The 22,713-nt window shown below is 38.1% G+C and overlaps 1 protein-coding gene across 1 annotated transcript in view; it reads right to left on the bottom strand.

The window, feature by feature from the left end:
- Positions 1-22,713, bottom strand: part of LOC121294420 (inactive tyrosine-protein kinase PEAK1-like) — a 76,344-nt gene that overhangs the window by 37,263 nt on the left and 16,368 nt on the right. The window contains exon 2 of the mRNA XM_041218092.1: positions 15,995-16,041. The gene's annotated coding sequence lies outside the window, so the exon portion shown is untranslated. The remainder of the gene's footprint in view (positions 1-15,994; positions 16,042-22,713) is intronic.

Below are 22,713 nucleotides of genomic sequence, written 5' to 3'. Positions count from 1 at the left end.
TGCATGAGGGACACCGAGTGCGGCACAAAGACTGCTGTTGGACTGCATGAATACTGTGAAATCAATGACTGATGAGTTACTAATTAGATTACAATTCATTTTTAAATGTGTTTGCATTAAACAAACATTTCTCTATTGGACTGATGCCAAGCATAATGGATTTTTATGCATTAATTAATCTGTAGTTTTCAAAGATTGTATTTTAATGTTATTTTGACAAATACATTTGTTTTGTACAATCCACAATGTTTACTTCTTCTTTTGTGATGCCTGCCCCATGGATAGCTTTTATTTAAAAGTTTATTTTGGGCGGACACAAAAAAAAAAAAAAAAAAAACGCACAACCACAACAACATCGTGCAGAGCTGTGTTACTGTTCCGTTTGTGGGAGCTTCACTCAAATACCAACTCCCTAACTCAAGAGCATGGTTTTAATGGCAACCACACAGAACACTGTACAAACGTGCATTTAGAATTGAGAAATAAACTGGTATAGTAAGTGGATTTGACAAACTGTAATCAATTTCCCAATTACACTGGTCATGTAGTTTTCCTGAGAAAATGGTGAAAAGGACATACAGTATGAAACTAATGAAAGAGTCCAGCAGGTGTTGGATTAGGAGCATGCAGTTTAAAAAGTTATAGCATTCACTCACAGCTTCACTAATGTTCGAAGTTACCAACCTGCTTGAATGAACACAACTTCTGTTTTGTGCAACCTGGCTTTTAACCAAATTAGGGTACAGCAACTGCAACCAAGGAGTTGATGATATTACTATGTTTTTAGATTACTTTCTATTGTTTTTTACAGACACAGGTAGGATGCATATAGTAAAGACCATGTCATTTTTTTGTATCTAGCAATTTCAAATGATAGGATGAAGGATTCTTGCACACTTCTGTGTATAGAAAAAATACTGATAGAAACAAACAGTCTATTAAGAGCCGAGAGTTTTCATCCTAATTTGTTAAAGAATAATATTCCTTTTGGTCAATTTCAACAATTAAGATGCATTTGCTATCAAGAATCTGAATTTGATATACAATGAAGTTATGCAAAAAAGACTTCAGAGGTGATAGAGACATGGAATAATTGATAAGGCATGTAATAAAGCAAAATAATTGAGCAGAACAGTTTTGCTGCATAAAAAACAACGACAAGGACTAAACAAAGAACGTATTTTGTCACTCGAGTTGGTACAGAAGCACCAAAACTACAGAGAATTATACAAATAAACTGTGAATTAATAAAGTGTGATACTGCTTTGAGAGGTATTCACGGACCCCTCCATGATAATAATACAAACAAACTGAATTATTAAAGAGTGATCCCTCTTTAAGAGAGGTATTCACTGACCCCCTATGATAAATACACAAACTGAATTAATAAAGTGTGATCCCTCTTTGAGAGGTATTCACTGACCCCGCCCGCCCATGATAATTATACAACCAAACTATGAATTAATAAAGAGAGATCCCTCTTAGACATTTTTAGACATGCTCCAACCATCTGTGATAAACTTCATACAGTTACAGTTCATAGTAACCTTTCAGGGGATAAGAAACAGAGTTCCTGGCTTCCTAGACAATTAAAAGGGACATTCAGATGTTGGTTTGCAATCACTATAAATATATTGTGCAAGATAAAGAATTAAGTGATGTTAAGACAAACAGATTATATGATATCAATAACTTCATTAATTGCAACACCGCTTATGTTGTTTATCGTTTGGAATACCCATGTGGTTGTTTTTACGAAAGGAGAACTAAAAGAAAACTAAAAGGGTAGCTGAACATAAATACTTGATTAGATGGCTAAACACTATAAACCTACTCATGGAAGGAACTCTATTAACCTTAGAATGTTAGGGATTGAAATGGTTAATAAATCAATAAGTGGAGATGATAGACTCAAATCTCTTTTACAATGGGAAACATTTTCGGATATTTCAATTAAAAGCTACTGAATTTCCAGGACTGAATGAAGAGTTAGATTATAGACCCTACCTATGAACTGATATTTTCTTATAGGCTTTTTATTTAATTTTTGGTATACTATATCGATCTTTATTCTTTTGATTGCTGTTCCACTAATTCTTTGATTAAGCTGTGTTTAATTAACTTGTGTAATTAATGCATTTCATGTCAATAACTGAGTGTTAATTGATTGAATGTGATTGCTTATGTATTGCTGTGTTGCCAATTGAGACTATACCCTGACGAAGGCTAGTTTTGCCGCTACGCGTCAGCAGTGTTTTTTTTTTTTTTTTTTAAAAACATGCTGGCTTTGTGTTCTATTTTTAACATTCCGTTTTTGGATTAGCCCCATTAATAAATGTTTTTTTTACCTATAAGTTTGTAAGAGTCCCTTGGTTTTTGGTGATTTGCCTGCTGGATTAATTTAAATCTGCATGAAAACAATGGATACAGGTATTTTTAACACCTATATTTGTTACTAAACTTTTGAAGAAACCCTTGACTCCAAAGAGAACCTTTTTCATAATATGAAGATTTGTTGTATTATTAACAGTTTAAACCAAAGAGCGTTCTTGGTTCTTTTTTTGATTCTTTACGATGCACTATTCATTGGTACGGCAAGTCAAAACATTTGAACCAATTGAACACTAAAGTATGGCAATTGCAGATATACAAATACAAAAGCTACAGATTATCATCCTCATCATCATCAGTAGCTTCTGCTATCGAATGTCCTTAGTAAGGTTCATTACAATTGGACAAATGGAGAGAGCAAAGGGTTTGGTGCTCCAGACACCCATCAAACTGCAGTATGTAAACCCGCACTCACACATTCACATGTGCACGATTGCTATGACTACAGGGTAAACGATTCACAGCAAACAAGAAGTCTAGACATGGCTCACTAAAGCAGGTGTTCTGTACTTAGCAGTTTGTGTTTTAAAAGGACTGATAATCAGTTCAATGTGTTCTGTGCATTAACCACAGTATAACAAGCTCAGACTCTAAACTTAAAGCTCAACATGGAAAGGCTCAAGCTGTTCTGCAATTGGAGTCCTATTTACATTCCTGTTTCTGAAGGGCAAGAAGGTTACTTGGAGAGAAATAGCAGCAGCATACCAGATGTTACTGCAAGTGTGGGATTAATCCTATAATCCATTTTAATTGAAGAAATGACTTTGAGCACTACAGTTTTTTTATGTATAGAGAACACTGTAAAAAGCAAAACTTTTTGAGTAACAAATATGTAATAAATAAGTTGAGCCACTTACCAAGTAGCTATTTTTATTTATATTAAATCTCTATTCATAGTATATACCGTACATTGTTTTTCAAGTCATAAGGTCATAGATCATTTTAATGGGCCAAACCACCAGCCTACATGAATGGCTCAGCCTCCGTAAAGTAGGGCTTTAGTGTAACCAACAGTTTAGTGGGGGAAGATATGCATGAAAAAGTATTATTATTATTATTATTATTATTATTATTATTATATTATTATTAATTATTAATAATAATAATAATAATAATATTATTATTATTATGAAGATGAATCCATAGCAATCCTTAAATCGGAGGCAGCAGAAACAGGGGTGTGATGGACATAGGTGAAAACAACAGCCCAGCGATGTGCTATGACACGCAGAGAACACTTGTAATGATGTTATTGCATGAATGAGAATTGAAACAAAACAACAAAATAAACAAAACACCCCCTTTGCCACCTGTTACTACACCCCCAGAACAGCTAGTGTTCATTCCCGATGCCCTATAACAGACAGTATCTGTAAGAGAACAGAGAAAGAGAGAGAATCACAGAGTACAGCTGTGTACCAGCTCCAAAGACACTGGGGTTTATTCACTAGGTCTAAAAAGTGGGGGATCTAAATATTGCCACAGTTTAAATATTTAAAAGAAGAACAAACAACCACTTCAGCTCCAAGAAGTACGCAGGTATGTCAAAAGACAAAGCCCTGGTCAAGGCTTGCCATCTATTCTTTCAGCCTGGTCTGTCAGTATACAGACTGCTGATGCTGTGGAATGTTTGTTTTGCAGTGGGAGGGTGGGGGTGGGGGGGGAGTTGGGGTTTGTCTGGTTACATTTTTATCCAATTCCATTCCGTGTAAACATCCCTTGCATCTGTGAGTGGTCTTGGAAGTCACATTTGTACAACCATTATTCATATAAGAGACAGAAACCATAGGTTTAATAACTTAAAACCCCATTTTTATATCTACCCTACCGTGTATAATTGTACATATTCCCATGTAACTTGTATGTTTGGAACTGCACCATAAACACAGTATTGTGTTACATGGACCAAAAAAAGAATGATTTAATAAGGTTAACTTGATAAACATTAAAATCAGTTTGAACACATTTAAAAAACAAAATCTAATGAACTTCAGGGAAATAGTGTTAAGAGACAAAGCAAATAGTAAAATCAATAATGGTGTCTGCCCAAAAAGCGACAAAAATAAATCATTGTAGCTCATAGATACTTCTAGGAGAAGGTTGAAATTATTAAGAAAACGTAATTGTAAAATTAACAACTGTGTAACGTTTGTCAAAGAGGACAATATGGATTGAAATTGCAAATAAAATAGAGTGCTGCTAGCAAAGAGAGGGCCATAAAATGAAGGAAGCAAGCAAGTAAAAAAACTACAGATTTTCTGTGGAATCCTGCATTGGGAATGGAATTTTACATGGTTCTCCTCGCAACTCCAGGGAGGATGGTGGGATACTATTATGCAAGTTCTGCTGTCATTCGATTGATCATGTACGAGTCAATACCATTAAAGATCAAATTAGTCATAAACATCAGATGTTATCTGATGATGAAGAAACGAGCGCAAAGCTATTTTTCTAGTTACTCGTTCCTTAAAGGAAATTGCTCGCTTTACTGTGTAAAGGATGTAGTCACTACACTATGCACCGTTTGTTTCATAAAGACATTCTGTCTGGAGACATGCCTCTTGTTAAACTTAGCAGATAATAAGAAGGCAGAATGAGTCAAGAAACAAATTGGGAGGATTAATTCTGTGTTTACATTAAAAGGGGCTTTAATTAAATTACAAAATCGGGTGATACAGCACTTAACCTATGTAGAGCAATGAATCAGTCTACACACCTTTATCAGTGTTCCATATTTTAACCTGGTTATTTGAATGCCATTAAAAATGATAAACTTAATTTGTGTAGTACTGTAAATAGGATTACTGTCACATGACAATGCTGGACTGTACTAAGCGTTTAATATTTTTTACTGCTATTGTAGTGCTAAAAATGAGAGAAGACTGAACTACACTGTTAGATTTCCCCAGAATGGAAAATCAGTAACCCTATGTGTGACAAAAACAGAAGGAGGGAGCCCCCCGGTACAGTACGTACTCTCAGCCATGTCACTGGTACTATAATTTCTTAATCAGAAACCATGTTAAACATGCTGCGCACACATCTTCTATTAAAATTGTTATGAGCTGATGTCCTCTGTCACTGTAATAAACACAACATGAATTAGAGCAGCCATGTTTCTCGAACTTCAATGCGAAATGACTGATCCACTTCTTGTATTTATAGGGAAGGTGTCGGTGGAATGCGACAGGTAATACAATCAAATACTTTGAACAACGTTATCTAGAAATTCGTTATCTAGAATTTCCTTATGCTTTTGACGTCGTAGTGGTATACAGAAATGAGCAACAGGTTACAGTTTTCTTTTTAGATGTTCCTGTCACAAAGACGGCTGTAGTGGGTGAAGTCAGACCAGAAACAGAAACCAGGAAATAAACAACAGAGAGGTGGAGTTGGGTGGAACTGAGTGATTGGTTTCACTCAGCATTTAATAAATTAACAGAACAGTAAATAAAAAGGTTGTAACAAACAAATACACAGGACACGGCACTTTAGCCAAATTAAAGAGACAAACAAAACGGACTACAGTCAAGAGCTGATATTTTAACTATTAACTATTATCATTATTATTACAACCTCAGTCTCCAATCCCGCTTTCCACTCACCGAACACACAGCCTCGAGTGAGTGAAAACATGCTGCTTTTATGCAGCTGTATTGAGACTCGATTGCTAATCAATCATTCAATTGGAGTTGCGGTACAACTGCACATGAATTAATAAAGTGCAATTCCCCGTGCTCACATACGATTACATTTTACTTGCATGTGAAGTACTGTGCAATCCTTGTGCCTAAATACAAATATACATTTTAAACACTTGTGTTACACAGACCTGTTTATATCTCGTGTACCAATGACTAAACACCAACATTAACACACAACATACTACACAAAATACACGCAGGGGTGGGGCACTTTGCCACATATAGCCCCCCTTGTGCAAAGCACACATGGCCTCAATGGCCACCTCCCCCCTTAAAATCCCAAAAGTCTCGCTCAAAGTCCTGGGCCAAGAACAGGGACTTTAAGGGGTTGTTGGGTGGCAATGTTGCCAGTAACCAGGCTGCTACTGGCCATGCTGTCAGCAGACGTGCTGACAGTGGGGAGAATATCTCCTCCCGCTGTACCACTGGCAGCAGAAATGCTGCCAATGGTGCGGCTATCAGCAGACATGCTGACAGCTCCCAGACTGACTCCTTCAGCCGGGGCAAGTCCAGCAGCAGAAAAGCTGCTGGGGTTGGTGGTCTCCAGTCCTCCCCCAAGATCTTCGGCAGCGAAACTGCTGCGGGGAAAGGTGGTCTCCTGACCTCTCCCCTCTTTTTCATAGCCGGCAACTCCATCTGGTGGGGTTCCAGCCACGCTGACCCCTGCAGCCAAGCAGAGCTGACGGCGACCCCTGGCGAAGCAGTTCCAGCGACCCCAGGCGATGCAGAGCAGCTGGCACTTGTCGGCCAGTGCGGCCGGGGGGGGTGCTTCCCAGTGCTTCCATCAGCAGCGTATGCACGGGCTGCTGAGGATGGCCAGCATCTAGCCCTGGTCCTTCTGGTGAAGGGAGGGGCAGTGCCTGCTCCTCTCCCCCTGATGGTGATGGAGGCAGAGGCAGCTCCAGCTCCTCTCCTCGTGATGGTGGGGGGATGTGATACCAGCAGGCATTCACCCTCTGCTGGTAGGGGAAGTGATACCAGCAGGCATTCACCCTCTGCTGGTGGGGAAAGTGATACCAGCAGGCATTCACCCTCTGCCGGTGGACGGGGACCCAGCAGGCATTCACCCTCTGCCGGTGGACGGGGACCCAGCAGGCATTCACCCTCTGCTGGTGGGGCGGTCCCCCCGTCTGGGCGTTGGACTCTCGCGGTCCCTCGTCTGGACAGTGGAGACCCTGCTACCTGGGCTGCTGTTCTGTTTACATCTGCCTCCAGGTAGCAGAGGACCAACTCCAGGAAGGTGTGTTCCCTCTCATACGCCTCCCATCGCTCCTTGTCCATCAGCCACAGGACCCGGATGGCTACGGGCATGGACTGGGCCTCCAGCCCAGCACTGTCCTGGTTCCAGTCCCTCAGCCTGACGGAGTCTTCTGACTTTTTTTTTTTGTTTATTTTTTTAACCAAGAAACTGTGGTTCCTGCTTTGGTCTGTGTCTAGGAGGCGCTGGTAATCCCACAATGACACCACGTGTCACAACGACAGCTGTAGTGGGTGACGTCAGACCAGAAACAGGAACCAGGAAATAATCAAGAGGTGGAGTTGGGTGTAGCTGAGTGATTGGTTTTGCTCAGCATTTAATGAAAGAACAGAACAGTAAATAAAGAGGTTGTAACAAACAAAAACATAGGACACGGCACTTTAGCCAAAATAAAGAGACAAACAAAATGGACTACACAGACAAACACGGTGAGTGCCTAAGTACAAATATACATTTTAAACACTCGTGTTACACAGACTCGTTTATATCCCATGTACCAATGACTATACACCAACATTAACACACAACACAAAATACATACAGGGGTGGGGCACTTTGCCACAGTTCCTTACAAAAGACACAGGTTAAGAGCGACTTGGATATGCATTTACAGAAATCTCTGGTCTCCACGGTCAGTCTCTCACCCAGCCACTACAGAGTGGCACAAGCAATTGAGTGAATGAGATTCACACTCAACCTACTCCACTACTGACAAATCTGGAGAGCTAACAATTACACAGTCAGTAGATAAACGTTTGTAAAGTGAGAACAGTTGACAGGGAGATAAGCCTTTCTCTGTGGTTCGGCTGTTCTGCAGTTTTTATCCAGGATATTATTTTGCAAACAGGTGGGGTTCCACAGAATTGTGCCAACAACCATTCAAGCCACATGGCCTGTGTAGTACCAGACAGCAGCTACTGGCTGCCAACACCACACAACAGGAGAGTTTAGTGAGTGTAATCACATGTATGAGTAGTAGAAATAGATGGACCACTGGTTACCTAAAAGGCAGATGGAGGTCTCGCTGTCTGGCGAGGTCACCCGAGGACACAGCAAAGGGCCAGTTCAAATCTCATGGCCCGTCGCCCTAAAATCACAAATCCTACTGCTATTTGCAGACACTTCCATTTGCTCAACTGCCAATTTTTTTCTTCAATTTGTTTCTTCAACATTCATTAAACGTATGTGGTGGGGAAATAGGTGTAATAAATCAAAAGGTGTAATAGCAAAAAGACTCTCCAAGCGCTATATGGTAGATTCAGATGGTGAAGAGATTAAATTCATACAGGATAAAATTACTCTACAACAGCAGTTCTCAAACTGGGGGGTGCAGACTGGGTCCTGAGGGGGGCGCGAGAAGGTTCAGGGTGTTTTTTTTTTTTTAATTTATTACAGCGCATATCTTAATCTAACCTATACCGTATAACGGGCAGATACTTTATTTGGGCTTTTAGGCTATTTTGATTGGACTTATTCATAAAGCGGAATTGTTTGGTTAAAAAACGATGCTTGATATGCAAGCAACTGTCAGCCGCCACAGCTACTGATAGTATCACTATGCAGACTAAATCTTTAATATGTGTTCCTCAAATAAAAGTTGAAGAAATTGATGATTGGGCAGATAATGCGAGGATTCCAAAAAACATACAGCAGAAAGGGTACAGCAATTGGATCGGGGGTTATATTCATGAAGTAGAAGGTAAATTAGAAAGTGTATTTGTGATCAGAAAGTGAATAAGCTACTACTTGCCTATGGTAGATTCGTAAAATATGTTTAGCTCTCGCAGTTTGAGTTAGAAAACGTTTACTTTAATTAATATTTACAGTGTTGATATTAAGTACCTCTGCATTGTTTCACATTTATTGGTTTGGTATAAGCATGTGTTAATTGTTTTCTAAATACAGTTAAGAGGCAGGAGAATGGATGTAGCGTTAGGGCTAAGGCGTTCTGGTCAATGAAAAAGAAAGCGCAACCTTACTTAAGAATCAAATGACCCCCTCTGTTATTCCTGTAGTTTATTTGGAGTTAATGTAACATTATGGATCTCCTTTCTGACCAAGTATTGTGTAACTCAAGCATATTTGTTAACTCACGTTACTAAATGTTCAGTCACACAGAAATGAAAGTTGAGATTTCTCTTCAGAAAACTTTTTAAAGCTAAATAGGCTAAATAGTTATAGAAGCAAAAATAAAACAATGAATACAAGTACAGAATTTTAAAAAGGGCAATATGCACTGGGTGACAATTAATAACTTTCTAAAAATGAATATATATTAAAAAAGTGAAATATATTTGCGATTTATATTTACAATACATACCATTAGAATCATTTTCCTTAGTCAAAATGGCAGTGTGAACCTGTAAGGGTTAACATAATGATTCACGAGTCTGCCCCCACCCACGCCCTCGGTATAGTCAGCTCTCTAATTAATATGAAATTATATATTTTGAGACGGATTATTTCTTAAAATCAGACCACAAAACGGAACGCAATAGTGCAATGCCGTAACTTCTCTCCACTGCAGTTGGAGACATCGGCTGCCGGAAGCTAGCAGCTGCACTCCAAGCCTCGTTTTCAGTCTTGAGTGAATATGGTCTTTTGTAGTAGGACTGTTCTTTTTTCATGTTAAGCATTTTTGTGTTTATTTTTTTTTATTGACTGATTTATTTATTTATTTTTTTTAAGAAGGGTTAAGGAACAGCCAAAATTGTTTGTGTCAGACTTGTTCAATGTCTGTAACAAAATGGTTGATTGTTATTGTTGATACTTTGTAGATACGACTATTAGTGCAGGCATCGCAAAGTCCAGAAACAAAACAAAACATGAAAACGTTTTGCACTGTATAAAACTGAGCTGACTTTGACTGTGTTTACTAGTCTATTAACCAGTTGGAAATGATTTTGAAGCAAATGAAAGCATTTTCATTTGGGCTTTATTGTTGAAGATTTCACACGTGGCAATACTGCCCTACAATTACTACATGGTAGTACTGCGATCGACATATTTAAGTAAACATTTATTTAAATGTTTTTGAAATTAAAAGTATAAATGCAAAACTGACTTTGTTAACGTGCTGTGAATTTCAAAATTTCATATTATATATATATGTCAAGTACCACAGACCAGAGGAAGGGGGGCGCAGACCAAAGAGCGTGAACCGCTGCTCTACAGTGCATGCAATTTACTGGAATACATATAATGCCTATAGAAAGTTACAACCCCTTTCAAAAATGTCACCTTTTGTTGCCTTATAGCAAATAACAAAGGCCTCGAATATCCCTTGAAGTACGGTCAAGACGATTATTAAGAAGTGGAAAGTGTATGGCACCACCAAGATCAGGACGTCCCTCCAAACTGGATGACCGAGCAAGGAGGAGACTGATCAGACAAGCTACCAAGAAGCCAATGGCAACTTTGCAAGAGCTACAGGCTTTTATGGCCAAGAGTGGTCAAAGTGTGCATGTGACAACAATATCCCAAGCACTCCTCAAATCTGGCATGCATGGTAGTGTGGCAAGAAGGAAGCCATTACTCAAGAAAGCCCACCTTAAATTCTGTTTGAAGTATGCAAAAAAACACTCAGGAGATTCTGTAGCCATGTGGCAAAAAGTTTTGTGGTCTGACAAAACTAAAACTGAACTTTTTGGCCTAAATACAAACCATTATGTTTGGTGCAAACCCAACACAGTGCATCACCCAAAGAACACCATCCCTACTGTGAAGCATATTGGTGGCAGCATCATGTTATTGGGATCTTTCTCATATGCAGGGACTGGGGCACTTATCAGGATAGAAGGGAAAATGAATGCAGCAAAGTAAAGCGAAATCCTTAAGGAAAAACTGCTGCCCTCTACAAGAAAGCTGAAACTGGGACAGAAGCTCACCTTTCAGCATGACAACGACCCAAAGAACACAGGCAAAGCGACTCTGGAGTGGCTAAGGAACAAAAAGGTAAATGTCCTTAAGAGGCCCAGTCAGAGCCTCGACCTAAATCCAACTGAAATTTGTGAATATGACTTGAAGATTGCTGCCCATCAATGCTCCCCAAGGAACTTGACAGAGCTTGAACAGTTTTGTAAAGAATAATGGTCAAATATTGCCAAATCTAGTTGTGCAAAGTTGGTAGAGACCTATCCGAACAGACTTTGCAATTGCTGCTTCCACCAAGTATTAACTCAGGGGGGTGGAGACTTATCCAATTTTGTATTTTTAGTATATAACTTTTTTCCCCTTAACAGTGTGAAGTATGGTGTGTAGATATAAGTGGGGAAAAAAGAAATCCTCATTTCAATGCATGAAATTGAGGCACTGACACAACAAAATGTGAACAGTTCAAAGGGGTGTAGACTTTCTAAGGCACTGTATACCTTGGCGATCTAAAGCAAAACACTTCACAGCTAAATCATTGTAAAGATCTTTTTCAATCTCAAACTTATCACAGTCAATAATATTTCTCACATAAAACCCCTTATAAAAGTTTACCATGGTAAATGTGCATGTTTTCTCATGGTTATACTATGTATTTTATGGATCTATGACAATTTATCACCAACAATTCATCACCAGGTACAATTCATCACCGGAGTGTACATTACCATATCACAGCTGTTTAAAACATTACCATATCACAGCTGTTTAAAACATTATCATATCACAGCTGTTTAAAACAAACTTATTTTTGTTTAGTTTTTTGCTTGTTTGTTTGTTAGTTGGGTGGTCACAAACTAGTAAAAGTTAAAACATTATGGGTTTTATTTATGTAATTTGTAAATGAATACGTACTGTATCTCTTATTTATGATTTATTGTAGCTCTATTTGTTTTTAGCACAGTTTTTATGATATATTGTGACCTTAAATCTGCAAGTTATTACCCGTGATGAATTGTCGCTGGTGATTAACTGTTGGTGATGAAAAGTGTGTGACAAATTGACAGGATACCGTATTTTTTATAGTTTGCCATGTTTAATATGCTTTACAATGCTTACCAATGCTGTACCATACCATGCTTTCACTATGCTATGACTTTACTATGCTCTTACTAAGATATAACTTTTACAAGGGTCACACCATACTATGAAGCATGTTTAACAAAGTTTGCCAAAGTAGTCTTGAAAATGACCACCTTCTCATTTACTGTGGTGCTTATGGGAGATCGATGGTATGCGATTGAGAAGTCTCAACATTAGTCTTTCATTGTAGGCTGGCACAATGCAACGCTGCAGGCTGCTCTTCTATTCACTAGCCCTAGACCCAAGAGGGTTGTGATCAGGAGAGCCGAGGTAATCCGGGCCAATTGTGCATTCTTTCAACTTGGAAAATATTAAGAAACTTAATGAGAAATGCAGGTGTGGACAGAATGAGCAAAGGAAAAAGAGTATGAAGAGTAAGTTATAAATGACCAGACCACAAGCCAAATAACGAATACCAAAATAGCTTGTACCCTTTCCTGTATAAAAACAACACAAACCTTATAATAAATTTAAAAAGCACAAGGACAGTAAATGTTTATTTAAAACAAACTGGATAATGTACAATCATTGTCTTACATCACTTTAAAAAAAAATGTTGTTTGGTGTATACAATAGGTTATAGGCCACATTTTCAAAGCTTTTCTTCCAATCTTTACTGTAACTCCTATTTGATAAGGAAAGGAAGAAAAAAAATTCTAAAAAAGAAACAAATCGCCTTATGAATGCTTAAGATATCTTTGATTATATTACTTTGTTGTTTGGTTCAAGTTTTGTAAAATTAAACAGGTGTTTTACCTCTTTCAAGAAAATAGGAGTTAAAGACTGGAGTAAACACTTTGTAAATATGGCCCATAATCCTTTAGCACTAGTCTGGTCCAATGCCAATTTTTCAGAGTGGGACCTAGAGCATACTGTACCCTTTCACAGCACTTAAAAAAAGGAGTGGAAAATAGTAACTTTAAGTTTAACTACATTAGTAAATCACATCCAAGCTACAGAAAAGTGAAAGTCTGGATCTATAAAACTTTATATATTCACATATGATCCTTCTTGTAATTATTATAATGAATGACTTAATTTCTGCTGGTTAAGCAATTCAAGTTTCTTGTAATGCAATGTGCTATATGATGTATTAGATTTTATTGTACCTTATAATAATTGTAGCTAACAAAATAACTCCAGGAATTTTCCCTGTTTTGCACTTGTATTAGCATTACATACTGTAGGTCTCAAATGTGCAGTTTTGTAAGAAACACATAGCAAACATGTTCATTTAAAAAACAACATGGTAAAGAAAGTTTTCACACACTGCCATATTCACAGAAAAGCTGTTGCACTTCCTGGGTCATTTTACCTCAGAAGTGCCTTCTGCTGGGTCAGTGCATGTTACTGGCTGAAAGCATGTCAGTCAATAGGGGAAGCAGCTGTTTGGCTAATAACAAGAAAGATGCCACTGAGGGTGGGTACAATTTCACCATCCTGGTGAAATCACCAAGCAAGTGCAACACTCACTGAAAGCTTGGCTTGCAAACAGATTTCTTTAATCAAGTGTAGTACAAAAAAACATTCAGTACATGTTTACTAAAACATGCGTTTCTTTCAAAACCGGACCTTTGAGACCTATAGAATGAACGGAAATGCACAATTAGAATTATTTTGTTACAATGTGTGCATTCTGGCAATATAGCACCTGCAAAACGGTATGCACTCAAAACAAACTGTTCTACACAGCTCTGCTCTCAGTCTTATAGCTGGCCATTTTGGTGTACAGGCTTAAATAAACACATGGATCTGAAGCTCTGCAAGAGCCATCAAACTCGCTGCCAACATAATTTAATAGACAATTTATTTGCTACTTGTAGAACAAAACAAACCATCCACATGAGCACGTACACTGGCTTCTGCTTCAATCAATGATAATTAAAAGAAGTCTGGCCAGCAGAGACTGCTGAAAGTGTATGCTTACAACCAATTATTCTACAGACACAAACTTTCCTTAGACGTCAGTATTACAATAGTTACCCCACAAAGAGCAGGGCTTAGAGAAGATACTTCTTTTCAGAATCAAAGCTGACCGTACCCTGACAGACAAAGCAGAAACTGTACGTGGATCTCCTCTATCAATGGATCAATTCTACAAACACCCTGCAAAGTTTAGAAGAAACACATTACATTCCCACTGTGTTCCTGTGCTGTCCATATCACAACCAGTACTGACGATAGGGGAGGAACATGGTGGGACAACTATGCTAACACCCATAGTGCAGGAGTGCACCAAAAACAATATTGTGGCAAAATGGTTACAGGTGCAGGAGTGATGCAGTACGTTTATGAAACAAACAAGGAGAGCTGTAAAATCCAGTTGGAAATGTATTTATTTATATCCAAGTCTGGCGACCAAATAATAAGGACCCCGGCAATATACAACGTGTATTGCACAGCATAAATAACAACGGGTTACAATCCCAAATAATAAACACAAATATCCGCCCCACAATAATACTAACAAGGTCAGCAGTCCTGGGCATGTGCAGTGGTGCTCACTGTGGGTGATATAGTTTATTTTGTGACAATCGTGCAGTGTTGTTCTGGCCCTTGGTGACAGACAAACACAACAAAACACTTACGAACATCTCTTTCTATTTCTAACAGGGTCTCTCGTCTTTACGGTTCAATAGTTTTAAACCAAGCGAAGGAACAGATTACGATTCTCCATCCCCTTTTATGCTGTAACACATGACCCCATGGTAAACGAGTGCAACCGCCTCTCCAATCTGCGGCTGCCACGTAGTTTCCCTTCCGGATCAATGTGTTCTAGCAACAGAGTCTCGCCTCCTTACAGGCTGGCCGACTTCGCTTGAACCCTGGGAAAACTGTCAGACTAGCCTGTCCAAAGAACTTTGTTCTCGCAGCTTAGCTTCCTCACAGGAGGGAGATTTACAACCAAGAATCATTGATCCATCCATCTATACACACACTTTTTTTTTTTTTTTTTTTTTTTTTTTTTTTTTTTAATTTGCATGATAATTTGGTGACTAAAATAATAAAATTCAAAGCTTTCAACAGACCTGATCGAGAGCAAATCTGCCAATCGGAACATGCATAAATAAAAATGTATTATAGTAATTTGAGGCTCTATTTCGAAGCCATAACCACCATACGGGTGGGAATGAATGGTGCGCATCCATTTTGACTGGCCCTCCTCGGCGCCACAGATTTGCTGTTCTACCTCTGCAGCCAGTGTCTAAGCAGCAGAGCAGGTGCAGGCCCAACGCACCACAATTCTGAAAGTACCGTAGCGGTTTCATTTTCTAAATGTTGTACAGTATAATTAAGGATAAACAAATCACACATTTATCAAAGCGATCTAAAACAGGTCAACATTTCTTGTTATAAAAATATAACAAAAAGCTTAGAACAATGACAAATATATAACTACTTCAGTTAAACATGCATTTGTTATGTCCAATGCCTAAGCTTATAATACAACTCGAATAGAAAAAAAAAAAGTAACAATTGTGCTACTGAAGTGTCAGTAACATACATCCCTGCGAGGGTTTTCACATTTATATCAATACCATGACAGCAACTTCCCAACATTCAGTATGCAGTTCTAAGAATTCCAGTGAAGAAACACAATTGCATAAATATAAAACACTGTACTTACAGAAAAAAATCTTTTCAGAAAGGAGACCACAGATTTTTCAAGGATATCTGAGAAAAAACAAAACATGAATTAAAGCGTGAACACCCATATTTATCTGAATAGAACGATCATACAGGTTTATGGATTTTAGAACACACAGCTTCATGATAACCTCCCTTGATTTGAACTCTACACTGTATATGTTTTGACTTTACAGCCAAATATTTGATTAGCTTGTTAGTTTTCTTACACACAGTCTCTATTACTACACCTTTCTTGGGACTGGCCTGTTCCAGTTACTATACTAGGGCTGTCAGTTAAGCCTCAAAATAGCACTCAATTAATTGGGCACACAAAGTATAATCCGAGTAAACATCAATGATTGCACCACACATTTTTGCTGCATTCCTCTTCCTGCAACGTTATTATTTTAATATCATTGCAGTTAAGTAAAAACTTGTAAACAACAATTGAATGCGAAGGGTAATTACGCCTGGTCAGGAGAAAAAAAACAAAAAAACAAAACACACCACAAACATTCGTAACAAGCCTAAAACAAGTTTAACATACCACAGGGTTTTACTAAAATAAATATTTATTCCAAACAGATTACAGTACTTTGGAATGTAATCTATATAAACTACACACAAGTTTATAAAAACTGTTTTATTCAGCAACAGCTGCAGCATCACACATTGCATCTTGTTAATACTGTACCATCTAACCTTCCTGTGAAACACACAATGTGGAAATCCCTGCATAAAACATCATACTAATAATAATATATTTACTTACCACAACATGCATACCTGCTAGTTGATCCTTACTCCAAAATTGCGTTTACATCACTATCGTTTGTTTATTTATTTTTTATTTTTAACGTTATTGTTAAATATTCATTATATAAACAGCTCATTTTCAAACTCTAAAGAAGCGCAAACATACATACAGTCAGTTTCCTTCAATGTGCACAAATTATTTACAGACTGTTTCAAAAGAATACAAGCCTGTCGTCCTGCTCTGGACACAAGGTGGTGTTTTTTTATTTTTTTATTTTTTACAGTCAATACACAGAGGGGCGTACTTACAAAGCATTTTCAAAACTGATTCGCTGGTAGGATGGGACCAGCAAATCAGAGGCTACTTAACACTGGCAGGAGAAGAAGAACATGCCCACTGCTTGTCTGACAGAAATACTGTAAATAGCAAGGGTTCAGTGCAGTTTTGTTGATAAACTTAAAGTTGTTAACTATGCGCCTTACATAAATTTTATTATTGAATTGATTATCCAGTATTTATATTGATGTATATAATGAGGAATGGAATCAATCGAAAAATCTATTTTGATTTAAATCGTAGCAGCCCTATTCTATACCACTTTTTTTCATATTAACCCCATACAACACTTTCTAAATATTTTTATAAGATTTCCTCCCTGTTCTGTATCTGGTTTAAATGCCATTGGATTTCCTTGGCTGCCACATATGATTTAGAGCTATGGCAAAAAGTGTCGCATCCCCCTATAGACTGAACTCATTTTGCTTCATAAAGTCGAATGTAACCTGCTAAGTTAACATACCACTTTGTAGCTTTCCACATACTTAACGAAAAACTGACATTTCAAACGTGACATTTCAAAATCCAACGTGAAATACTGTACTACTATCACTGTATGGCTTTTGGTAGACTTTTGCGATATAATTTTAATTTCTTTGGTTACAAGATAATTAAAATATCTAAAATTAGGTTTAGTTTTTTTTTTTTTTTTCTTAAATTAAATTAATCTCAATCCTAAAATCCTAGCTGATGCGAAACCTTTGTCAATAGCTGTATCTACTTTGACAAAATAGTTTTCAGTGTAATTTATCATTTGAATTAAACACAACCAAACATTAACAGTAATTTTGCAATACATTCAACAGTACTACACCAATACAATCCTACTGTAGTAACCACTAACTCTATACTTGATGAAAAAAAGTCAACCTAAACGTTAGTTAGCGATAAGACATTGGACGTGCCTGTTAAAATCATTGTTAATTACTGTTTTAAAATCCAAAGTACTCAAAATATAGAAATGCATTTTACCCTTCAGTGTACTTGCTACAATAGCTTCAGACTGACCTTTGAGGTCCAGTACAGTCCCTTTCCAGGCATCAACTGAACTCCAATCACACACAAAGCAATCCACTGCAAGGATCATCCAGAATGCTGAATACAAAGTACAGCACCAGCACAGAAACACAGCTCACACAAACCACTATGACTAGTGTGCTGCTTGTTTACATCTTGGTTGGATAAGAAAAGTGCAGAGCAATTACTCTGATCAAAATGCTTTGTAGCTGATCTTCTTTTTTTGATAGCTTCTGGCTGCTGGTCTAAAATCCTTTGTTTGATCAGATGCTGTTATCATATTAGTTGGAAGACCACTTTCATACAAAAAGAGGGTTTTTTTTTGGTTTGCTACTCATTTATTGTACTATACCAACCATACTATGGTAAAATGATTCACTGTAGACTACCAATTAAATTATTCTACTTTCAATCCATTTGTAAAGTATAAGTATTCATGAAAACACTATTAACTGCTTACATGAATACAAGGATAGTTTGAACATTTTTTCAACAATACACATTTTAAAACGGTCTTTCAAAATGTGTTTAAATTAATATTGTGTTGCAATACTACAATTAACAAAAATATAAACACAACATGCAACAATTTAAAAGATTTTACAGAGTTACAGTTCATATAAGGAAATCAGTCAATTGAAATAAATTCATTAGGCCCTAATCTACGGATTTCACATGACTGGGATAGATATGCATTTGTTGGTAACGGATACCTTTAAAAAAAAAAAAAAAAAAAAAAAAAAAAAAAAAAAAAAAAAAAGGCTGTTGATTGTGGCCTGTGGAATGTTGTCTCACTCCTCTTCAATGGCTGTGCGAAGTTGCTGGATATTGGAGGGAACTGGAACACGCTGTCATACGCGTCGATCCAGAGCATCCCAAACATGCTCAATGGGTGACATGTCTGGTGAGTATGCAGGCCATGGAAGAACTGGGACATTTTCAGCTTCCAGGAATTGTGTACAGATCCTTGTGACATGGGGCCGTGCATTATCATGCTGAAACATGAGGTGATGGCGGCGGATGAATGGCATGACAATGGGCCTCAGGATCTCGTCACGGTATCTCTGTGCATTCAAATTGCCATCGATACAATGCAATTGTGTTTGTTGTCTGTAGCTTATGACTGCCCATACCATAACCCCACCGCCACCATGGGGTACTCTGTTCACAACGTTGATATCAGCAAACCGCTCGTCCACACGACACCATACACGCCGTCTGCCATCTGCCCGGTACAGCTGAAACCGGGATTCATCTGTGAAGAGCACACTTCTCCAGCGTGCCAGTAGTCATCGAAGGTGAGCATTTGCCCACTGAAGTCGGTTACCATGCCGAACTGCAGTCAGGTCAAGACCCTGGTGAGGACGACGAGCACGCAAATGAGCTTCCCTGGGACGGTTTCTGACAGTTCAATTCTCATGCAACAGCTCTGGTGGACATTCCTGCAGTCAGCATGCCAATTGCACGCTCCCTCAAAACTTGAGACATTTGTGGCATTGTGTTGTGTGACAAAACTGCACATTTTAGAGTGGTCTTTTATTGTCCCCAGCACAAGGTGCACCTGTGTAATAAAATCATGCTGTTTAATCAGCTTCTTGATATGCCACACCTGTCAGGTGGATGGATTACCTTGGCAAAGGAGAAATGCACACTAACAGGGATGTAAACAAATTTGTGCACAAAATGTGAAATAAGCTTTTTGTGCATATGGAAAATTTCTGAGATCTTTTATTTCAGCTCATGAAACATGGGACCAACACTTTACATGCTGTGTTTATATTTTTGTTCAGTGTACAAAAAATGAGTGCCGCTGTGGTTTTATAAATATTTTTATAAAATTTTGATATAATATAAAAAAGCCTGACATTTGCCATATAACTGTCACTATAATGCTGAAATGATTTTAAATATATGTATCAGGGCACTGCTGAGCAAACGACGTGCTCCTTTGCAACTCAGGACCTGCTATCACAGGCAAGCAAGCCCATGAGAAACGGCTTTGCTTCTTCTAGCATTTTACTGAACATAGCCTGTATTGCGTCACAGGCTGTTTTACCCACCCTTGCAGTGCAGGGTGTGTTAAAATGCATTTTGAGATGCTGGATTGCAGTCGCTCCTAATCATTCGAGTGCAGAGTATCTTGGGAGTGAAGCACATTAACTGCGGACCCTCCACACTCACTTGTTTCCACAAGGAATCCCTCCCACTACCGGGATACCAAAACCAAGCTTTTTTTTGACAAGATAACTGAAGGATCACTTGTATCCCAGAGTTCTTCGTTGTCTAGTATCTAAGCAAATGCTTAGACCACTCAATTCTGATAATGTGATCCCTCTAAAAGACATTTAACTTTAGAGCAGGGCTTCAATTCAAATCAATATCAACTCTCGGTGGGAGAGACAGAAGCAATTGTATTGCATTGTCTCAGCCAGACTATCCGATGACCCTTGGCCTGGCTGGCCACAAATGAGGAATCTGACTGCAAAATTAATCCAGAGGATTTTGATGAATAATGGAAGGCACAAAAAAGGTCCTGGAAAATGCCTGCAGAAGCACAGTCCCATGTCTATGACTCATGTCTGTGCACCACTTCATTTTCCATTGTTTCACATATTTTGCTTGCAAGCAAACATCCATGATTGCCACAGATAACCCGTAGTCTTCAGAAAAATGGAATTCAGACTCCAAAGCAGTGATGTGTCAAACTGTGAAACAAAATTTGTCTGCCAGCTGCGAGGCAGCCCAGACCTTTTGCATTGGCAAACGGATTCTTATCTACAGCATAAAAGGTCTGCTGTCTTACTATTCATACAGCAAGGGGTGCTGAAACAACTCAACAAGTAATAACTCATTAATGTAGAAGAAACTGATTGCTCCTGGCCTCTCTTTGTTACATAAAAATAGGTTTTACTGTGCAAAACAGACAATGCCAACGTGGCAGGGATAAAAGCAAAACAGTTTGCTTTGAAGTACTCTACATCCTATTAATGCATTCTAGTCCCATAACACTGTACGTTATGATAATTCAAGTCCCTTTCTGTTTCACAGGACATGAAAATCAATGTGCTATTATTCTGATGCTTTTGTTTTGCATACACGTCATGCCGTTAAAAATATTGTCACAAGTAACAGGTAGCCATAGAATAGCGGTAACTTTGTGTCCCATGTTCTCCGTATCACAGCGTTTTATTTGTAAACATATTGCAGACTTTTAAAATTTGTAATCACGCATTAATGATCATAAATAAACTGGGCAACACATTTGTCAACATTTACTCAGTGGCCATTCGCTAGGAGAAAAAGAAAATGTCAAGGACTGCAGTGTATCGAGATCACACTGCTTCTTGTGACAAGGCTGGTTTTCTGTTCCCACAATACACCACTCATTTCAATCCAAGCATCAGCAATCAGCAAATCACAAAATGGCTTGGCTATACCTACCACACACTGGTCTTAAACCTGTTACCCCCATTTCCAAATGTGTCGTTTGTCCTGGTGTCTATATTCAGTTTAAAACGATGGCCCCAATACCCCTTCTTGTACTACATCTGCCATCATGGCCATACCAGGCACTTAGGCAGTTTGTTTTGAAATCATGCATCTGGATTTTAATAAAACTACTTTACTGATGGAGGGTGCCTATAGAGGCAACTGAAGGAATCAAAATGCCCTCTGCTTAGGTTTCCCTACCATCAAAGTCTCTCTATTGGCATATTAAATACAATGAGAGAGAGAGAGAGTCACATTTCATTACCATGTGTGGGGAATGACTGGCCCCTGTTTGCCTCCTTGACCTACTGTAGTGAAATGCTATACTGATATACAGTGTAGCTTCCTTCTGCAGAAGGGCTTTTAAGCTACTCTCTTATCCCTGATGGTTCTTTTGATCCTGGAGCTGCCTGTTGTTTACCCCCTAGGGGCTTGCCTATCAGTCATGCAGAAAGTGAAAAATTCAACAAACTGACAAGCTATTGCCATCTCTATTGGCACATCAAAGCTTTGCTTGTGACACTGACCAAACCTAAATACAGTAAAAAATGTTCTTAAAATGTGAGTGTGTGATTGCCTTCATATAATTCAAGAGTTTATTAAGATTGTAAAAGAGATTTACTCCAAAAGGCCAATATTGCAAAACAGTTGGGCACTTTATGATTTAAGAATGAGCCTTAGAAGAAATACTTAGATAAATGGTACTTTTCAGATGTGTATCCATCTCAGATTTTAACACTGAAAGTCATTTTAGTGTTGTAAAGGTTAAACACAGTTAGGATTTGTATAAATGGAACTAAACCTTTCAGAAATAAAATAGTGTGCCATTGTAGACAGATAATTTTACTAACTAACATTTTCTTGGATCATGTTGTAATTTATGGGGACTGCTGCAGTCAGCAGAAATTCACTAAATACCTGAAATAACTTTCAAAACAATATGCATTTAGTGCAATTCCTACACTGTAGTACCTTGCTTGTGTTAATGACTCTTAGTTTAGATTATCCATGTTATATGTTCTGCGTACAGTACCACCAATACATTCTCTTTAAAAAAAAAAAAAAAAAAGTTTCCATGTGTTGCTGAATTAAAAGAGAGAGGCATAAAAAATAATGCA

This window comes from Polyodon spathula, chromosome 19 (genome assembly GCF_017654505.1).
Source record: "Polyodon spathula isolate WHYD16114869_AA chromosome 19, ASM1765450v1, whole genome shotgun sequence".
In the NCBI taxonomy this organism is placed as follows: domain Eukaryota; kingdom Metazoa; phylum Chordata; class Actinopteri; order Acipenseriformes; family Polyodontidae; genus Polyodon; species Polyodon spathula.
The sequence above is the reverse complement of the archived record's forward strand: the minus strand, read 5'-3'. Positions and strand labels throughout refer to the sequence as shown.